Below are 20176 nucleotides of genomic sequence, written 5' to 3'. Positions count from 1 at the left end.
GGTGTCGTGGAGGGCCTTTTGTGCATGGGTGAGTATCTTGAAGGTGACTCTAGCCTCGATAGGGAGCCTGTGGAGTATGCACATGTGCTGGGAGATGTGGCAGTGTCTTGGCAGGTTGAGGACCAGTCTTGCGTTGGTGTTCTGGATGTTCTGTAGCTTGCAGGTGAGGTTTGTGTTTATTCCGACATAGAGTGGGTTTCTGAAGTCGAGTCAGCCAGGGACCAGGGCATGAGTGACATTCTTCCTGTGTTCAAGGGGATCCATTTGAAGGTCTTGCATAGGAGGAGGAGGGTTTGGAAGCAGGAGGACAAGACGGAGTTGATCTGGTGGGCCATTTTGAGCTTGAGTCCAGGATGATTCCTAGGTTGCGTGTGTGGTCCGGGGGGGTGAGCGGGTTTCTGAGGACAGGGGGCCAACAGGTGTTGTTCCAAGCATCGGGGTTTGGGCCCTTGATGAGTACTTCTGTCTTGTTGGTGTTTAGTTGTAGCCAGCTGGTTTTATATGTATTCTATGTATAATATAGGATTCACCCGGCCGGAGAGTTACCATGACCCGTGGGAGCAAAAGCGTACTGAGTGATATACCACAGTATGAGGACTTTATTATTAGCCTCCCAGTTAAATAGATAGTTTATTGGAACCATTGTTGTACATGCTAGGATGAAAACCCCTTGGTTGGACACACCTGATTGTTATTTACATGAAATGGAAAAGTACCTTACAAAGGTGAAAGAGGTTGAAAGGCAACAGAACCGTGTCAACATGTGAGCCAGGCCTGGGTTCTCCCTGCATAACCGGCAGCAGTTAATTGTTTCCTTCCCTTGTAGCATTGGGAGTCAGTCACTCTGAAGCAGTAATGGCTTGGTAATTAATCTCACCGAGGGAAAAGTGAACGTGTTTGACAGGGACAGATGTCCATAAAAGCAGAGGAGCCTTCGCTGCACAGCTGGAGGAAAGAAGCCAAGACTGAGAGTCTTAGTCATATGAGGGCTGCTCTTTAAGGAAGGCATTGTTGGAGGACAACACATAGTCAGCAATAGTGAGGGGAATCCCAGGAAATAAAGCTAGGTGTATAAAAAGTATATTCTAGGCACTGAACATTACAAATGATATAATCTTGATTTCTGGCAGTAGTCAGTACTAGATACCGGTTTTACACTCCCAACAATATTTACCCAAGAGCTGCACAAAGCATTGTCCTTCTTCTAGTGAAGTGTCTTGCTGCACACAACATTCTTTTTGATTGCTGAGCCATCCTTGTGAAGTGGTATGCAAGCTATGCTCTCAGCCCAGATGCAAATTCAGTGCATTCTGCTGACATGTCAGATCCTTTTTTCGGCCAATCAGAGGGCAGAGACGGCTTGTCGGATTAACCGGCCAGATGCCAGTGGGATTGTCCTTCCTGGAGATGTCATCATCGGAGCAGTCATTCCAGTCCTCACTCAGCGGATATTCCCCGTACTTCCCTTTACTGCAGCACCTTCCAAAGTCCCCTGCCAGTGGTAAGTCATGTGGTATTTTTTTGTTATTTTATTGTGCTACAAAGTTTTAAACTCTCTTCTGTCAGTTGAATGTCGAGATATCGGGCCATATTATCAAGAACGGCAATAACATTATCGCCTCTTGCTGCTAGAGCGGCGAAAAGGGGCTTGATAATATGCCCTTGTGAATTCCAATAGAAGTCCAGGTTTGATGTCCTTCACACCAGAACCTGGGCTTCTATTGGAATTCTATAGGGTATATTATCAAGCCCCTTATCGCCGCTTTAGCGGCAGTTTCCTGCAGCTAAAGCGGCGATAATTTTATCGTCGTTCTTGATAATATGGCCACTCGTCCTAATAAATATCACATAAACAATATTGACTAACACCATGTCATGAAGATAAGTGTATGGATTATAGATGAGTTTAGTCATACTATTTTTAACTTCACATCGACATAACCCGGCGGTACAGTGTTGGGCGATATTGTGGGTGAATATCAATATAAGTGTCGAAAGCAATTGAGTGATTTCTCTCACCATGGGTCATAGTTGATGGAACTTCCAACAGACCATTTATAAATGGATTTCACCACATCCAATGCGGTGGTTTATGGGATTTTTTGGACATAGCTTAAACTTCAATGAAAACATTCAAGCAGGTTCCAGTTTCACATTGAAACTGGTTGTCGCTGGCCAATAGGAACCATTGGGGTCCATTGAATTCACTTGGTACTTTTGAACTTGAAGAAATGTTCTCCCTCCTTTTCCAAGACTTTTCCGGTGTCCAAAAACTTTCTCACAACAGCACACAAAACATTTTTTATTTACTGTGCACTTGGAGCTTTCAAAGGTTCCCTACCACTCCAAGTCAAGATCATTCCTTATTTTCAATGATGTAGTTCAAAGAAATGGTTTAAATCCTTGGAGGGATGTCACAGCAACCTGGTGTATGACATTTTACAGGAAAATGGGCACTTTAAACATCTTTGGCCGTTAAATTAAAACAATGCATGTCAGAATATTTCGGCAGGCCAACCTGTTTGAATCACCCTTCCCTGGGAAAGGGAATATGAAGCCTGGACTGTAACCAAATATAGCACATCTATATCTTTTCTGATTCTGAGCATGACAAGGACTGAAAACTTGACAATCAGTCAATCCCAGAAGGTACCAAACGAGTTGAAGTGACATATTTTGCTTTTGCAAACACAGAGATTGATCACTTATCATCAACCCACCATTTGCATTAAGGAGAGGTAGCCATGGGTTACAGTTGATATCAGTGGCTTACACATAGGCAACCTTGTCACTGTCCCAGGCCTCAAACCTCACAAAGGTGGCCACAGAAAAAGGAAGTAACAAGGGCCCAAGAGCACGGTTTATTTTCTGTCATTTTCACTCATTGCCATGCTCCTGGCCCCTGACTGACTGACTAGCATCATTCATAAAGCAGCCACCACTCACCAGGGTCTGTTGGCACTAGTCATCAGCTAAGGGGCCATTTTTTACTAAGGGACTGGACAAGTGTACACCACTGTCACAGCACGGGGTGAAAGGTTACTCTGTCACTTTGCTACCCCTGTCACTTTGGTGAATCAACAGCTCACCATCTAAAAATGTGTTTTCTGCATTAAAGTTGACATTACCTGGCATGTATTTTGCCTCCTTTGCACAATGGGCCTAATCTATGGGCTTTTGCTGTAGGGCAGCACCGCAGGCCTCCCTTCGGCGCTGCCCTATGTAAAAAAAAAGGGTAAGAATGTGCTGTATCTATCAGATATGGCACATTCCTGTCTTTTTTCCCTGCGCCAGCACACAAGGGGCTGCTGTACTCTAACGCAGGCACCTTTGCAAAATGGTGCAAGGGTGCTTGCGTTGCAGGGATGATCGATTTTGTGCAGGAAGGGACACTTCCTGTACAAAATCAATCCATTTAGGAGCTTTTCTTTTTCTATGTTTGCTACAGAATGTAGACACATAGAAAATTTTAAGCACAAGGAGAAATGTTTTCATTTCTCTTCGTTGCGCCTCCTTAACATCACCCCAGGGGTGGCGTTAGGTTCTGATGCATTACCAGGTTTACGATTCCTCGTAAATCTGGGAATGTGTTAGGTTCCCTGGGTGTTGCGTGGGATCACCTACAGCAACACCCATGGAATGCCCCTTTCACTCAGTTTTCTGTGTAAAAGGGGCACATATTTAAAAGGCCATGAAAAGCCACTTAAAGTTGCTTTACGTGGTCTAAAAAGTATGCAGTGGCAAATTGCACCACTGGAACTTCAAAAAAGTGACGTTCTGTTGGCGCAAAAGTGCCGATAGGGCCTCTTAAATTAGGCTCTTTATGTCTCACTGGGCGTGGCTAAGTGCAGTTCCTTGCTAGCTTGGGATTACAACGAAGCCAGGGATGTATATAATTCTGTAGGATTCGAAGTGTGAGTTTGCATCATTCCCCAAAATTAATACGCCTGTAAATAGGATGGTTGGAATAACGCAGCATATTTGCGGCAGAAATTTACCTAAAAAAGATAAACAAACGGTGCTAGCTCACTGAATGGACTAAAGACTTTGCCCTACTGTTTAGAATTTAACAATTCTTCTCCATGTTTTGCATATGCAAAATACACAATTGATGGACGGAATGCTAGACAATGCAAACATTCACCCCCAGTCACAAGGATCTGGGTTTAATCCATCATTCTTTATCTCACCACACCACCCCAGTTTGTACCCATCCATATCCAAATCAGTCTTGACCCTGTTCCTTGTGGGAACAGTCCAGCCCGAACCGCCAAGCCAGAGCCTCCTTGGACCGGAAACAAGCATCCAGGGGCCGGTTTCAGGACATCACCCTTCATCAGCTTGGCTAGCTTGAATCCAGTGGTGTACTGAGCACTTGTCCCACGACTGGGCATACGCTTCTCACTTAGGGCGACATATGCAAAAGAAGCAATTCGTGGACGGAGCGCTGGACAATGCAAACATTCACCCCAGTCACAAGGATCTTGGTTACATCCATCATTCTTTTCCTCACCACACGACCCCAGTTTGGAACCAACCATATGCAAATCTGTAAATTGGACATAGTATTTTATGCGTGTTTTTATGTTTAGATTGTATGTACTTTTATGATATGTAATATATCGAATAAAGTAATTCAACAATATGCAAATTCGTCTTCACCCTGTTCCTTGTGGAAACAGTCCAGCTCAAACTGTCGAGTGGGACGGGTATGCCCAGAAGTGGGTCCCATGCTCTCCATGCGACTGGAGTCAAACTATCCTGGCTGAAGAGGGGTGAAACCCCGAAACTGGTCCTAGGCTGCTGGCTTCCATTCCTGGGGGGACCTGGCCTGGGAGTTCGGGCTGGACTGTTCCCATTGGGCACAGGGTCAAGACTGATTTGCAAAAGGCTGGGTCCAAACTGGAATGTCATGGTAAGCAAAAGAATTATGGATTTAGGCCCATATCTCTGTACTGGGGTAAATGTATGACATTGTTCTACAATCTGTCCATCAATTGTTTTTTTTGCATTTGTCACCCCGAGTGGGACGGGTATGCCCAGATGTTGGTCCCGTGCTCCATGCCGCTGGAGTCAAGCTATCCTGGATGAAGAGGGGTGAAACCCTAAAACAGGTCCTAGGATGCTTGTTTCCAGTCAAGGGAGGACCTGGCCTGGCAGTTCGGGCTGGACTGTTCCCATTGGGCACAGGGTCAAGACTGATTTGCATATGGCTGGCTTCAAACTGGAATGGCATGGTGAGCAAAAACACAATGGATTTTCTTTTGCATCTGCATGTTTTGCAAGTTCATACGATATTGTTGATGGTAGATTCAAGATATGTATTTAACAGTGTTTGGACAGAACAATGTGAAAAAAATATCGTGATACAAAAATATCATGTCAAGAATATAGAGAAATCAAAAATATTGTCGTAGGATATGGGAGGTAAAAGTATTGTTTTTAGTTATGTTATGCTAATGAAGTTTATAAAAAATGTGTACACCTATCGGTTTCATGGCACTAGAAGGGGAGTAGGAGGAGAGATATTGATAGACAGAGTGCTATTTGTATGCTTTTCTAAATAGCCAATTTTTAACGATTTCTTGAAGTCCGAGTAGCGAGATGCTGATTTTATCTCAAGGGGGAGCGAGTTCCATAGTTTGGGGATGATGACCGAAAGTTTGGCACCACCCAGCCTTTTCTGCTTGAAATTTGGAACTGATTTGTTATTGTGAGCAGAGCATAGTGAATATATAAATGGATTTCTGGATTCCAAATATAATGAAGGTGGGCCTTTTGTTGTGGAGTGATTTGAAAATGATGCAGCCCACTTTGAAGGTTTGTCTTTGTTTTACAGGCAGTCAGTGGAGTTCTTTCTTCAAAGGGGTGATGTGGCATCATTTAAGCTATTTCTAAAATAGATGGGCTGCCTAGTTCTGTACAATTCAGAGGCTTTTGACGAGGCATTTGGTCAAGCCAACATATAGGAAGTTGGATTAATATATCCTTGTAAGGACGAGGGCAATGACAGCTTGGACAAGGGAATCAGCGCTGAGAAATTTAGCAATTTTCTTGTTTCTGAGGAGCATTAGAAAAAATGAAGAGATTACTGAGCAGATTTGTGGCTTCATGTATAGTTCAGCATCAATGGTCACCATAAGACTTTTTCTGATATTTTAGGGTTGGAGGGAGCTCTCAAATTGAGTGGCCATGGTAATTTGGTCCAGTATTTCAGCTTATTTTTGGTAATAATAACTTCTGTTTTTTCGGTGTTTAATTTCAAGTGGTTGCTGTTCATCTAGTCTTGGATGAATAGCATTGTGGCTTGAAATGGTCTACAGATTCGGAGGAATTATCTAATTTGAAGAGCCATTGTATGTCATCTGCATTGTTGTAAATTGTACAGTTCATTTTTTTGAGCATGTGGACTAGGGAACCGAATGCATTTGCTAAAGAGATAAATGGGGATAGCGAACATCCCTGGGGTTCTCCAGAATCTAAATTGACTTCAGATGAGGTAAACAAGAGTCAGGCGAATGAGCTGGCAGTGGTCTCTTAAGAAGGAGATGATACAATTGAGTGCCAGGCCCCTCATCACAGCAGTATTGGCATGCTTTGCCATGTCGAAAGCAGCAGACAGATTGAGAAGCCCAAGTACCTGGGGAGATCAGTTGGCACTTTCCGCTCACATGCTGTCCATTAACAAGAGGATGAATGCTTCCGTGGCATGAGCTGGGTGGAAGCTGGCCTGACATGGGTCCAGAATTTTGAAGTTCTCTATGAAGGTGCAGAGGTTATGTGACACATGTGCTTCTAGTACTTTTTGCTAGATAAGGTATGAGGGATATTGAGCTGTAATTTTTCAAGGAGAGAGGATCTTTACCTTGTTGTTTCTGGAGGTGTATCGCTAATGTTACCTTGAATGCGTTGGGTACATTTCCAGAAGTGAGGGACTTATTGAAGAAGGACGAGACTGGCTCCGGGATAATGGAGAGAACTGTTTTTAAGATTTTGGGGGGCAAGGGTAATGTGGAGAATCCGATTTTACTTTCATCAGTAGGTCCATAAGGCAATCCTTATTGATTTCCAGGACTGAAGATAAGGTGACAGGGTTCATGCCATCTGGGTTGTTCCTGTTTGAGAGGGACCTAGTGGGGATGCTCAGTTTAATAGTCTTGATTTTGTCAATATCTACTGACATTTTTATTGATTTTAAATATTTTGAGTTTTTTTTGTAAAATCTTAATTTTTTTAAATGTTGCAAAAAAAAATTTAAATTATAGATTATAAATGTTTCCAATTAATTGTCCAATGCCTTCCTCAAATTCATTTAGATTTGATTGGAAATAGTAAATGTCACTCTGTTAGTTTCCAACACCTTCGCCAAATTTGTTTAGATAGGACTGGGAATAGTAAATGTCACCCATTTAGTGTCCAACACCTTACTTAACTTCGTTTAGATTGCAATGGGAATAGAAAATGTCACGTCTGTAGTGCCAAATGTATTCCCTACATTTAATTAGACGTGTGTGGGAACAGTAAATGTCACTCCTTTAGTGTTCAACGCTTTCTACAAATTAATTTATATTGCAGTGGGGATAGTAAATGTCACCCCTTTAATTTCCAATGCCTTTTACAAATTGGTTTAGATTGGAGTGGGAATAGTAAAGTAGCCATTTTAGTGTCCATTACCTTCCCCATTGGTTTAGATTGGGGGTGGTAATATGAAATGTCACAAATTTAGTGTCCAATGCTTACCCAAATTGATTTAGTTTGGGGTGGGGATAGTAAATGACATCCCTTTAGTGTCCAACTCACTCCCCAAATTCATTTGGATTGGAGTGGAAATAGTAAATTAAACCTCTTTAGTGTCCACCACTTTCCCCAGTTTGGTTTACATTGAAGTGGGAATAGTAAATGTAACCTTTAGTGTCCAGCACCTTCTGTCAGTATGATTGGATTGGTGTGGGAATGGTAAATGTCACCACTTTAAGGTCAAAATATTTTACTTGTATTTGTACATTGTAGAAACAGTTTGCCTTATTTTATCACTATTGTTGGTTGACAGAAATATAACTAAGAACAGTTATTATATATTTGCATGTAATAATATTAATATCTGCATTGTTTTATGTCATAAAGACGTCACACATTTATTTCAAATTATATTTATTGTACATTTTGACATATTTACTTATTTTTCAAAAACAAACATTTCTATCAAGTGAAATAAATCTTACTTTTTTATATTCATTTTAAAAAAAAGCCTGAATATACGTAGTATTTGATTGCACATTGTATTTTACATTGTTTAACAGTTTAACATTTCTTATCTTTTTTAATATACATATTTTCAATATAATTTTTTTAACGTTTTTAAGTACAAGTAAAGAATTATATGCATTTCATACTATTACTTAATTTATACTTTCTGTTTTTTAAACTTTTATACCATATTCTGACCTATCTTATATTTTTAGTAGTTTATAAAATGTTTTTTTTCAATTTAATTTTAGCATTTTATTTTACCTCTGCCTTCTATTTTGTAATATGGTTATGTTATTTTTAGTCTATTTTCTCAGAACCATGTCATGGTAAGTTACTGCTGTTCATCGGAAGAGGGAAGTCTTTTTTCAGGGAGTTTTTTTTTAAAGATTTTGAGGATAGCTGATCTAGGTTGGAGGTCCAAAAGGTAGGTGTAGTGTTGTTTGTTGGTTTGTTGTGTATTTAGATGTCTTACTGTTAATGTTTTTCAGTAGTTTGTAGGGTTGCATTTTTATATACTATATTGGTAATGTTTTGTTAAACTATGGGCCTCATTACAATGTCGGGCAGACCGCCACCAACAGGCCTTCGGTGGGGATCCACCCAACATTCAAGCCATTGGTCCGACTGTCGTACTTTGATGCAAGCGGCCAGACCACAGAGGTCAGGGGAAGAAACTGCAGCCTCCGACAAGATATCATCAGGGTTGCAGTCAGAATCCTATCCCTACAAATAGGATGGCGCCTGCACAGGCACTGACATAGCGGATGTCCTTTTCCAACTACCTATTTATGGCACTCCCCCCGCTATGAAAAGGCAGACAGAAACAGACTTTGGGGCCCTCAGGCAGGGACTTGTCCCCTGTGGGTCACTGCTAAATGGTCCTGGGGGCTCATGTAGTGCCCCCCTACACATACATGCACATAGGAATAAAATGTGGGATCACACTGTTTCACCTCCCAGCGGGTTCGCCCCTGAGCATTATGGTGGATGCAGTTCATCAAGCGTGTGCACTTGAACAAAAGTTCTTTCGAGTGTTTCACCAGGTTGGTGCAGATCAATGCTGGCCATCTCTAGACATGTGTTTGTGGATTATTATCCGTCATCAGTAAAGATTAGGCATAACATTATTTGGGGTTGCTGATCAGGCTGCCAAAAGTCTTCTCAGGTCACAGTACATCTCCAGGCGCGCGGGTGCCTCTCCACGAGCTCATCAGCTCAAAGCGGCTCGAGGGAGCCTTTTAAACAGGAATCAAATGTGGGATCACACTGCTTCTCCTCCCAGCGGGTTCGCCCCTAAGCATTATGGTGGATGCAGTTCATCAAGCGTGTGTACTTGCACAAAAGTTCTTTCGAGTGTTTCACCAGGTTGGTGCAGATCAATGCTGGCCATCTCTAGACACGTGTTTCTGGATTATTATCCGTCATCAGTAGAGATTAGGCATAACATTATTTGGGGTTTCTGAGCAGGCTGCCAAAGTCTTCTCAGGTCACAGTACCTCTCCAGGCGCGCAGGTGCCACTCCACGTGCTCGTCAGCTCAAAGCGGCTCGAGGGAGCCTTTCAAACAGGAATCAAATGTGGGATCACACTGCTTCACCTCCCAGCGGGTTCGCCCCTAAGCAATATGGTGGATGCAGTTCATCAAGGGTGTGTACTTGCACAAAAGCTCTTTCGAGTGTTTCACCAGGTTGGTGCAGATCAATGCTGGCCATCTCTAGACACGTGTTTCTGGATTATTATCCGTCATCAGTAGAGATGAGGCATATTAGTCACATACATGCACCAAGTGCCGGGCACCGCATGGTGCCTAGCACAAAGTGCATGGATGTGCACAAAGTTCCTTTTTCTACTGTGGCTTGTTCAGTGGCCCATTTCATTCGCAAAAATTCACTTTTGATAGATATCATAGTAAAGCATGATGTGGTACCACACTGTCATTTACATACAGTACATTGCCATTGAAATGGCCACAAACCTTCAAACAAACAAGTAGTTTTACAGATACAAATATACAGCATATAAACATTAATCTTTGGAAACTGGGTTTCAGCAAAAATGATCATCATTTGCATATTAGCAACTAAAAAGTGTTATGATTTGTTTTCATTCTACTAAAATCTCCTTTCTGAAATTTCTGTACAACCCACTTCTTAGATATTTACAAATGTAAATTTTGTGTGTTAGAAAAGAAACCAGACATCCAACGGCCTTTCATTTCCACTTTGTACATCACGTTTTTTGGACAGTTCACTGTACAAAATCCTCTATTTTTCGTTCTTTGACTCAGAGTAAATGTGACAAGATAAAAACAAGATTTGAAGCATCTTTACTACTTATTCATTTTGTGAGTGAACAGAACAACTGTCAGGTTTCGCCGTTCTGTCCCCAGGATGGTATTGATGCTCAAAAGGGCCCACCTCTAGATCATCCCTAGTCTGGCTATGGTCACAGACTCTAAAGGAGATCAAGCGGGGGAAAATGGGATGTCCGGAGGGGAACAGCTGGGCTGGCAGAAGTGGAGACCTGCAAGACACACAAAGCACGAAATAAATGGTATATCCCTGGTGATACAGACTCCCTATATTAGGAATGCTTAAGAACAACACCTCACCTGTAATACTAACAGGAAAGACCGCAACAAGAGTGAAGTAGAGCGGGCTTCTTCTCATTCCCTAGGGATGCCTATATACATAAAGAAAAGAAGACATTGGAATTACCGGCTTCTCTTCTTTCCCCAGAACCGTTAATGAAGGTGAGCTGGATGAACCTACCCTAAAACAGGATTGAGGATGACTTTGACGCCCAAAGAAACAGCATAACCTTCTACTTCACTCCACTTCAAAATAAACAGAAGAAAGTAAAAAGAGGAACCCACAGGTTTGTTTCCCAATGATAGTCTTGGTACTCCCTCCGAGGTGTGTATCTATGGTTAGAATCAGGAGTCCAGCGAATGGCATACGATAATTCTCACACACCCTTATGGCTCATGCACACCATACCTAGAGAAAACAATGTTATGCTCAAATGTCCGAGCACAATTACAGCCCAGAACAGTACAATGTTATGCTCAAATGTCCGAGCACAAATGCAGCCCAGAACAGTACAATGTTATGCTCCAATGTCCGAGCACAAATGCAGCCCAGAACCGTACAAAAGAAAACACTGGCCGTTGCAGATCCTTCTCTGCAAAGGCAACACAAAGAAAACGCTGTCAGTTCTAGGAATTGTCAAAAACCCAAATGTCTGGAAACCAAAGAAAGTCACAACCCCCACAACGAGACCTGAACCAGGGGATGTGGAGAACAGATGCGGGCGCTTCCTAAGCCCCACCGAGGAATCCGAAGAGGATCACAGGCAGCGGGAACTGATGAGCCTCGGGTGTTTCAGCTCGCACCCGAACGACAGAACGAGAGGCAGGCACACGTCACGCCGCTTCAGGCGCTTCAAAGCCCCGCCAAGAAAATCCAAGGGATAGCACACAGGAACGTGAAAACAACTCTGGCAAGCCAAGTACTCTGAATAATCGGCGCCGCGTCCACAAATGACGCCGTATATGACTGTTTACCTGTCGCCTGGCGTCATACTGCCGCGCCTCCTCAGGCATCATGGGAATTGTAGTTTCTTGCCTTGCAAGTCCTAAACTCCCGCAGGCAGTGATCTACCAGCGGCCGGGGAATCCTGACAACAACTGTTCTTTGTCAGTTCGCCAGAACAGACCAGTAAGACCTAAAAATAGCTTGCCATAGTGAAAGGGCAAGTAGATTTCTCGAAACATGTTCACATTTGGTTCACAGAACATGTAATCAGAAACCTCGCTCCTAGAGGGCATTGCACAACATGTACATTCTGTTTGAACACCTTCAGCCCACAGTAACTACAGCCATAGACGTGGCTCATGTGGAGCGCAGCACTCCCATCTGTAGAGCAAATCCTCCAGCCTGGAAAGTGTTTGAAAAAGCAAAATCCTGCGTTGGTTCTTCCTTTTTGGACCCTGTAGACTTAGGGTCAGTACTTTTTAATAACCTTTGGGCCTCTTTAGGAGGGAGCTGTGGCACTTCCGAAGCTCCCCTGTACAGTTGTTCCCCCGGTAATGGTGGCCTAACTATCCGTGGGCTCTTACAAGTGGCAGAAATGCTTTGTCAACTTCAAGCCCCGCAAGGAATTATGGGTCGCTCCTCCAGAGCGGTGAAAATTGGATGAACACCTCTTCCACTGCTTCGGGGATAACTACAGCCTTTCTTTTTCTTTGTGGTTTTTGCCATGCAGCCTCATGCTGTGCAGTGTTCCTTTTTGTTTCGGGGTGATTTCTTTCCATGGGTTTGGCTGGTTCCACTCAGGCACCCCATATTCTGTCATCCATCGGAGCAGTCCAGGAAGACCACCCTCACTGCGGTTGGAGTACTGGTGATGTCTGCCCGCTTTCCCAGACACAGATACGGAGGTTAGGGCAGGTCCATCAGCTAGAGAGAGCACAGTGGCAATCTCCCATTCTTTTTCTAAAAAAATGTTGTTTATTGATTTTCCAAAGAAAAGGGCACTACATAAAAATAAATGATAGCATGTCAAATTAGATTATAACGTAATGACGCATGTCACTGGGGTTACATCATTCCTTCACAACATAACCTAGGAGAAAAAAACACGGATAAAAGCAAGTCACCTTCATATTTCATAATTCAAAATTCTGTATGGAAATTAAAGTGTGACGCTCAGAGGGCTGGAAAGCGAGGAATGCGGGGGAGGCTCAGTAGCAATGCCAACGTTAGTGAGTGAACAACAAAACAACCAACAATTCCAGTACTGATGACCATTAAAATGACTATCAGGCACAAAAGCTACTAGTCGAAATGTGCCGTGTTTAATCAATAAACTTTATTAATCTCAAAATGTCCTTCTTTTTTTCTTTTTAACACGCTTTTTTTCAAGAGCATAGTTGATATGAAAAATCAAAGAAATCAAATATTCAGAAATTGATCTATATACACCAGAATAACACACACTACTACATCCATCCAAGCACTTTTTCTCAATCAAACCACAATTCTTCACTCAAACTCAACATTCACACACATACTCAAAAAATCCCTTGAAGTCCAAAATATAAAGATTTATTCTTATGAATAGAACGGACCAAAGGACCTAGCACCACAAACAATGCAACAAAATCAAAACAGGCTTGGTTATGCAAAACTCAATGATAAACAACACTGAATGAAAAGGGGGGGGCGCTTGGCCTCCCCACACGCATGGCGGTGCGGCGACCGCCCTCTCCACCAAGGCCTCTCGGTGGTGGGGCGTGCCCTCAGGGGCGCGCCCTGCCACAGATTGGCGGGCGCCCTCCCTGACCCGGATGCCATTGAACGACATCCGGGTCGGGGGGGGGGCGGGCTCTGGGGTTAATAAAGAGGCGGGGAGCGCCCAGGGGACTCCTTGTTGCCTGGACGCTCCCCCCCCCCCGTACTGGTGGTGCCCCGCGCTCGGGCTGTTTTGTTTAATTGTTTAGTCTAATTCTGTCGACAATTTGTGTATGTGTGTTAGCCCATTTCTACTATGCTTAGAAGTTCTTTGGTATTTTGCTCATTATGCTGTTGTTTATGCAATTTTTTCCCTGTTTAGCTAATAGTACTGTATATGTTATTGGTTGCATTGTTATTTTAGGCCTTTTCCCCCGTTTTAGTTTTACGGTGTTATGCGTGATGTTTATTTAGTCAGGGTAGCTGTACATTAGAATTTTTTCCCTTAGGTCGTCGTATTTATTAGGTGTGGGGCATGCGGTAAGGTCATGACCGGTGAGCAGCTATTTTAAGGTCTGAGGGGGCGGGCATCATCCTATGGAGGTTACCGCCCAGGGGGAGGGGCCATTGGCCCTTCCTAGAACTTCAGGGGCAAGGTAACTGGTGCTTCAAAGGGCGCGGGTTGGAGGAGTCACGCTTTCCTTAGGCTGGTAGCCACCCCGCGCGCGCATACTTATGACGTCAACAGATGGCGCTGAGTAAGGGCCCTCCTTAAGTGGGTAAATGGAGTTCACGGCGTGGACCGGGTAATTACCGGGCCCACCTGCGCATGTGCACATCTGGTGGTGAGGCGCAGCTAGTTGGACCTGACACCGGTTAGCGACCTTGCCATATGGCCAGAAATGTTAGTATAATAAATTTCAGATGAGGATGTTAGATTCGGCTAGGAAACAATCTGTATTAGAGTTTTTATTAAGGATAGTCTATCACACCTGTTGACAATCATGTATCTAATGTCCTACTGAATTTTTTGTATAAACTGCTTATGGTACAATTAAAAATGTTGTTGTTTTATATCTTAATAAATACGGCCGGGGCGAGGGGGGTCTCGCGACCCCCCCCGCCTTCCAAAGATAACATGTCTAAATGTCCTTGTTTCCGGGGGTTGGTGTGGTCATCGGGAGGGGGCGGCAGCCAATCACTGACCATGTTCATAAACCACTTATTTTATACTGCACAACCAGCCCTAATTATCCTAATAATGCATTTGTTTGATAACAACAAAAGAGAGAAGAGGTCTATGCGTTTTGAACCCTCTCATTCATGGGGTTCTCCTCAGGACCACCACAAACTAGAAAGAAACGAAAAGAAAAACAGAACTGTGTTTACACCTTCTGGCTTCCATACTCATAAGCATTACACCTCAATGCAACAGACCAATTCAAACCTTACCTATTTTGTAGATTCATAAGTGATCAATAAAGTTTCAATCAGGTCTAAAAATCAAAAAGGAAACAAAAAACATAAATGAAACCCGTTGTCATAATTTTGGAAACTTTAACTGCTTCAGCAAGAGGAAACAAGCTCTTACCGGTAGAAGCACGGTAACGTGAGAGAACACGGGCGATGTTTTTGACTGTCACGGACTTGAAATGTCTGCGGAAAAAGACGTATAAAATACAAATTGTAACTAGTTCTTACTGGATCCGGGATTCACTGAACACAGGATAATGGTGCAGCATACCTGACTTCCTAGAGTGGATACCAATCCAATAAGGCCAACTGAAACCTGGAGGGAACCATGCCGATGATTTAGGTCAATTCTGAAATGGACACAAGTGTGTATCAAAAGTCTATTCCGAGTTCCGACAGCCTACAATGCTTAACTTTTAGCTTTAATGGTGACTCGAACTCATATCACAATGTACCTTTAAAAACAGCACTGGGTTCCTTAAAATGTCATACGATCCAATCGGTATCTTTGTTCAATGTGGTTGCGCTTTAATTTCTGTGAACGACAGAGTTCTAGTTAAACATAGCTGCAAGCACAAGAGAGTTTTGCTGAAAAAATGGTGGCTCACACGTACCTCACTATTTAGAAACAACAACGGGGACGAGTAGCCGGCGCCTCCTTCTCGGAGTGCGGACGCCGATAATACATCAACGCAGCATTTCCTTTGTGCGTTTTAATTCTACAAAAAACAAACAGTACAATTATGTCCTGCTAAGATGAGTGCGAGACTGCCGCTTTTTACGGTGGTTAAAAAGCCTACCTCCATGGTTTTCCTGATTTTCAGCTCCTCGGAAAAGGAGAAACATCTACTGCAGTTCCCTCCAAGATGGCTCGCATAATGCTCAGCCACAAACAGAAGTAATAAAGGAAGAGGTCTATGCAAAGGATTGTGGGGGGCAAACAAGCATCGCAATGCATTCTGGTATCCGGAGTGTAGTGCTACGTTGTTATGTATTGTCAATGCCAGTGAAGCCTAGCAGTGTCACAGTATTACTGATATACTCCAATAGTTACAAATTAAAGATTTCCAAGAGTTCATTTAATCCTACACATGCTGTATTAAACTTGATGATTAGCATAGCCTCACGTTGAGATAATCTTAGCTCGGGGTTTACCTCTTATTGGTCCCTCTCGATTTTAGAAATGACTGTCCAACGGACGACTTGTTCCGAATGGGCTTTCTTAATCCAATGGTTAACCAGTGGAGCAGTGGCCACCTTTTTCCTGATTCGTGACTTATGTTGAGTGATGCGTTGTCGCACCTTCTGATTGGTTTTTCCTATGTACAGCATGCAACAAGGACACAGGACGCTGTAGACTACATTTTTTGTTTTACAATTCGTAAAAGAATCATGTTTCCAGTGGGTACCGTTGTGACTGAATAATGAGCCTTCTACTGTCTGATCACAGCATGCACAAGTGCCACATTTGTGGTGCCCTGTGACTGGGGCTAGACCTACCATTTGTCTCAATGATGGCAGTTGCGGAGTTTTGAGAGCTGCTCTCACAATATGGTTGGATACACTTTTTTCTTTCTTAAAGTGAAAAGTGGAACATTACAGAAAGCTTTTGGATCAAATGCCAGTTTTGGTTGACCGTTTTTTTGAGGAGATCCGAGTTAGGACAGAAAGTTGTCACAAAGAGTTGACGTTCTATTGGCCTTTTTTCAGTTTTCTGTAATAATGTCTCCCTTGGTGTCCACCTAGCTCTCTTCATTGTGGACTTTAGCAATCTTTTGGGGTAACCTCGTTCAATCAATTTCTCACTCAAATTTCTGGCATGTGCATCGTATTCATCCTGAAATGTGCATTTGCGGCGAATGCTCAAAAATTGGCCGTATGGTAGATTCTCTTATAGACCTCTCGGATGATTACTCGTGAAAAGGAGTGCCTTATTTCTATCAGTAAGTTTTTTGTACAGAGTTGTTACAAGCCCTCCCTCAGATGGATAAACTTTAGTGAGTGAAACATCTCCCGTGGGAGAGCCGGGTGTGGAGTTGTCAGTGGCCCCCATACAATGCAAATAAGAGACAAGGGAGGCCCAAATGTCAGGAGGTCCACTAGCATCAGGCATTAAGTCCCAGAATTTGCCCAGTAGTGTTTGACAGTGGGCAGCATCATCCAGCCAACCAGTGATTGTGGGCACCGGTTTACGTCCCCAGTGAAGGGACACTCTATGCCTGGCAAGGACCAGAAGCATGGCAGTGAGTTTACGATTGCCATTGGACACATGCTTGACATAACCAAGGAGACACACCAACAGATCCGGAGCAAGGCGCTCTAGCGTAATATCGCCTATGGTCTCACACACAACCAGCCAGTAGGCAGAGACACTGGGACACAGTCAGGCCAAATGTGTGAAATCAGCAGCGGTGGCAGAGCAACGTATGCATCTATCAGTGTTGAGGAGCCCGATTCTATGGAGTGAAACAGGAGTGCGGTATAACCTAAGCATATGTTTAAAATGTATGAGCCACAGGCGATAGTTAGGATACAAGCGCTTGATTTGATTACTGCAATTCAACCAGACATCCTGGGGTCCGTCACGGCCAAGGTCCATGCTCCAAGTGGTGCGAGCCCTATCAATGCTGGCAGGGGCGGTAGCAAGCGATAAAGCATAGAGGCGGGTAACCATTTTGTAAAATGAGCTAGAGGTATGGACTTCCTCAAGGGCTGTCAGCACGGGGGGGCCGAGGGAATGTGGGGTGGATAGCCTTACATGTAGCACGAATCTGATAGTAAAGAAGCCGATCCAGAGGCCTGCATCCCCGAGAAGGGGAAAGAAGGAGTCGCTAGGGTAGATATCAGCGAATGTGGTAAGGCCTATGAGTGCAGCATGCTTAGCCATGCCAGATGCCTGTAGGGGGGGGGGACCAGATTTCAGGCCAGGTGCATGGATGGAGCGTAAAGTATGGAACTGCCCGCACGCTTCCGGAGTCCGTCCCAAGCAGGCACTCCACCGTATCAACCTCGCTGCGTGGGGGCTTAGGTGCTATGAAAAGTGCAGTCTGGAGAGGCCAAGTAGAGGCAAGGTCAGCCTCAATAGCAACATGGGGTTGGGGTGCAGCCAGAAGTGGAGGAAACTGGCTTGGGCGCAGAGCGCATACAGTCTAAAGTCAGGAGCGCCGATGCCACAGATGGACAGGGGAAGCGTAAGAACATTATAAGCAATTCTGGGTTGACAGCCAAATCAGACCAAAGCAATGATGTGTGACTGTAATTTGCGAGAAAAAAAAGCGAGGTAAGTGGGAGAGGGACATTTAAAAAGAGATATTAAAAATTTCAGACGAACTACCATTTTTACAATAGAAATTCGTCCTGCGAGCGACTAGGGAAGTTTTTGCCGCACAGGTAGTTTGAACTCCAGCCAGTCGACAGCACAGCTGAAATTCGATCGCCAGAGTTAGTCCACATCTTGACTTAGCCAGATACCGAGGTACCTGATGGGGCAGACACCCAGATGAATGGGAAGTCAGGAGTAAAAGGCTTAGTAGCATCAGTGAGGGGAAAAAGAACTGACTTATTCCAGTTAACTTGGACGCCGAAAAGGCCATTGAACCGCATGACCTCCCTCGTCATAAGGCAAATATTGTCCTGTCTATTGCGAATATAGAGGGTGACATCGTCCACGTACATGAATACAACTAGGGTGCGGGCCGCGAAGCCAATGCAACGTTGAGTGTGATCTTGTTGAAGTCAGGCGGTGAGGGGTTCCATAGCAATGGCAAAAAGCAAGGGGGAAAGGGGACACCCCTGCCTGGTCCCTCTCGAAATGAACAATGGCTCCGTCACTTGCCCATTGATCCTGATGCGGGCTTCAGGGAGGGTGTATAAAAGCTGAACTTTATGCACAAAATCTGAAGGGAAGCCCACCCGGGGCAGAAGATAGAAGAGAAAAGGCCATTCTATGTTGTCACAGGCCTTGGTGGCATTAAGAAGTGCCGCAACTGCAGGAAAAGAGGGGTTGATCTGATGAAGAACGGCAAAGATGGTGCAGAAATTAAGGGACGTGGTACGTCTAGTACTAAAGCCGGATTGGTCTGGACGTGCTATCAGCGGCTTTAAAGGAAGGGGGTGAGTGGCAAGTAGTTTGGCATAGATTTTATTATCAATATTAATGAGGGACAGCGGGCGATACGAATCGCACCGCTCAGGGGATCTGTCAGGCTTAATTAGTAGAGTGAGCATGAGTTTCATGAAGAGAAGAAGGGAAGCACAAGGGAATCATTATACATGGCGGCAAGATGTGGAACCAGGAGAGGGGCATACTGTTTATAAAAGGCCGGGTGAGGCCATCAGAACTGGGGACCTTGTCCCTCGGGAGCCTGGAGATAACTGCAGCAATCTCCTCTTGGGTGAACGGCTCGTCCAGGTAGTCCTGGTGCTCATTACCCAGCCATAGGAGCTCAATGGAAATTAAATATTGATCAAGAGTCTCATGAGATGGCGCCACGTCAGCAGAGGATAGTTGGGTATGAAAGGCCTCCCCATATTGCCGAGCCTTTGCCATCTTACCTAAAATCACGAGTTCTCTGTCCGGCTCCTCGTGGAATTCGGAGATTTTCCCTCGGATCTGTGCCAGGGTTTGAGGTTGGGGATCGAGGGATTTTTGAAGGTCAAGAGCTTTAATTTCAGTTTCAAGGCGCTCAAGTGTACCATGAACGAGCGCAGCACACCGGACAGTTTAGAGATGCACTCACCCTAAATAACAACCATGAAACCCTCCCGGAGGGTAGAGGGGGACTCCACCGAGCCAACATTGAGCTCAAAATAATTAACTATGGTGGTACGGATATCTTGATGGAAGACTGCATCACGGAGCTCGTACGGTGGTAGTCTACAAGCGAACATATGGCATATGGATGATGGGCGCTGCAAGCGCAATTGCACAGGAGCGTGATCCGAAAGGGTGAGGGCCATATGATCGATGGAGGTGACCCATGAGGAGACGTCACGAGTGCCAAACAAAAGGTCAAATCGGGACCAACACCCCGTGAGCCGGATATGCAAGTGCCCTCATGCAGATCCAGATTGGCAGGTCTCCACATGCCTAGCAATGAATAGTCAGAGATGTTAGAGTGAAGGAGAGCAGTAGCCAGCGGATGTTGTGTGCGCAATCCGGAGCAGTCTAATGTAGGGGAGGGTGCAATGTTAAATTCGCACCCCCAGAGGAGAGGGCAA

The sequence above is a fragment of the Lissotriton helveticus genome, chromosome 12 (assembly GCF_964261635.1).
Source record: "Lissotriton helveticus chromosome 12, aLisHel1.1, whole genome shotgun sequence".
In the NCBI taxonomy this organism is placed as follows: Eukaryota; Metazoa; Chordata; class Amphibia; order Caudata; family Salamandridae; genus Lissotriton; species Lissotriton helveticus.
The sequence above is the reverse complement of the archived record's forward strand: the minus strand, read 5'-3'. Positions refer to the sequence as shown.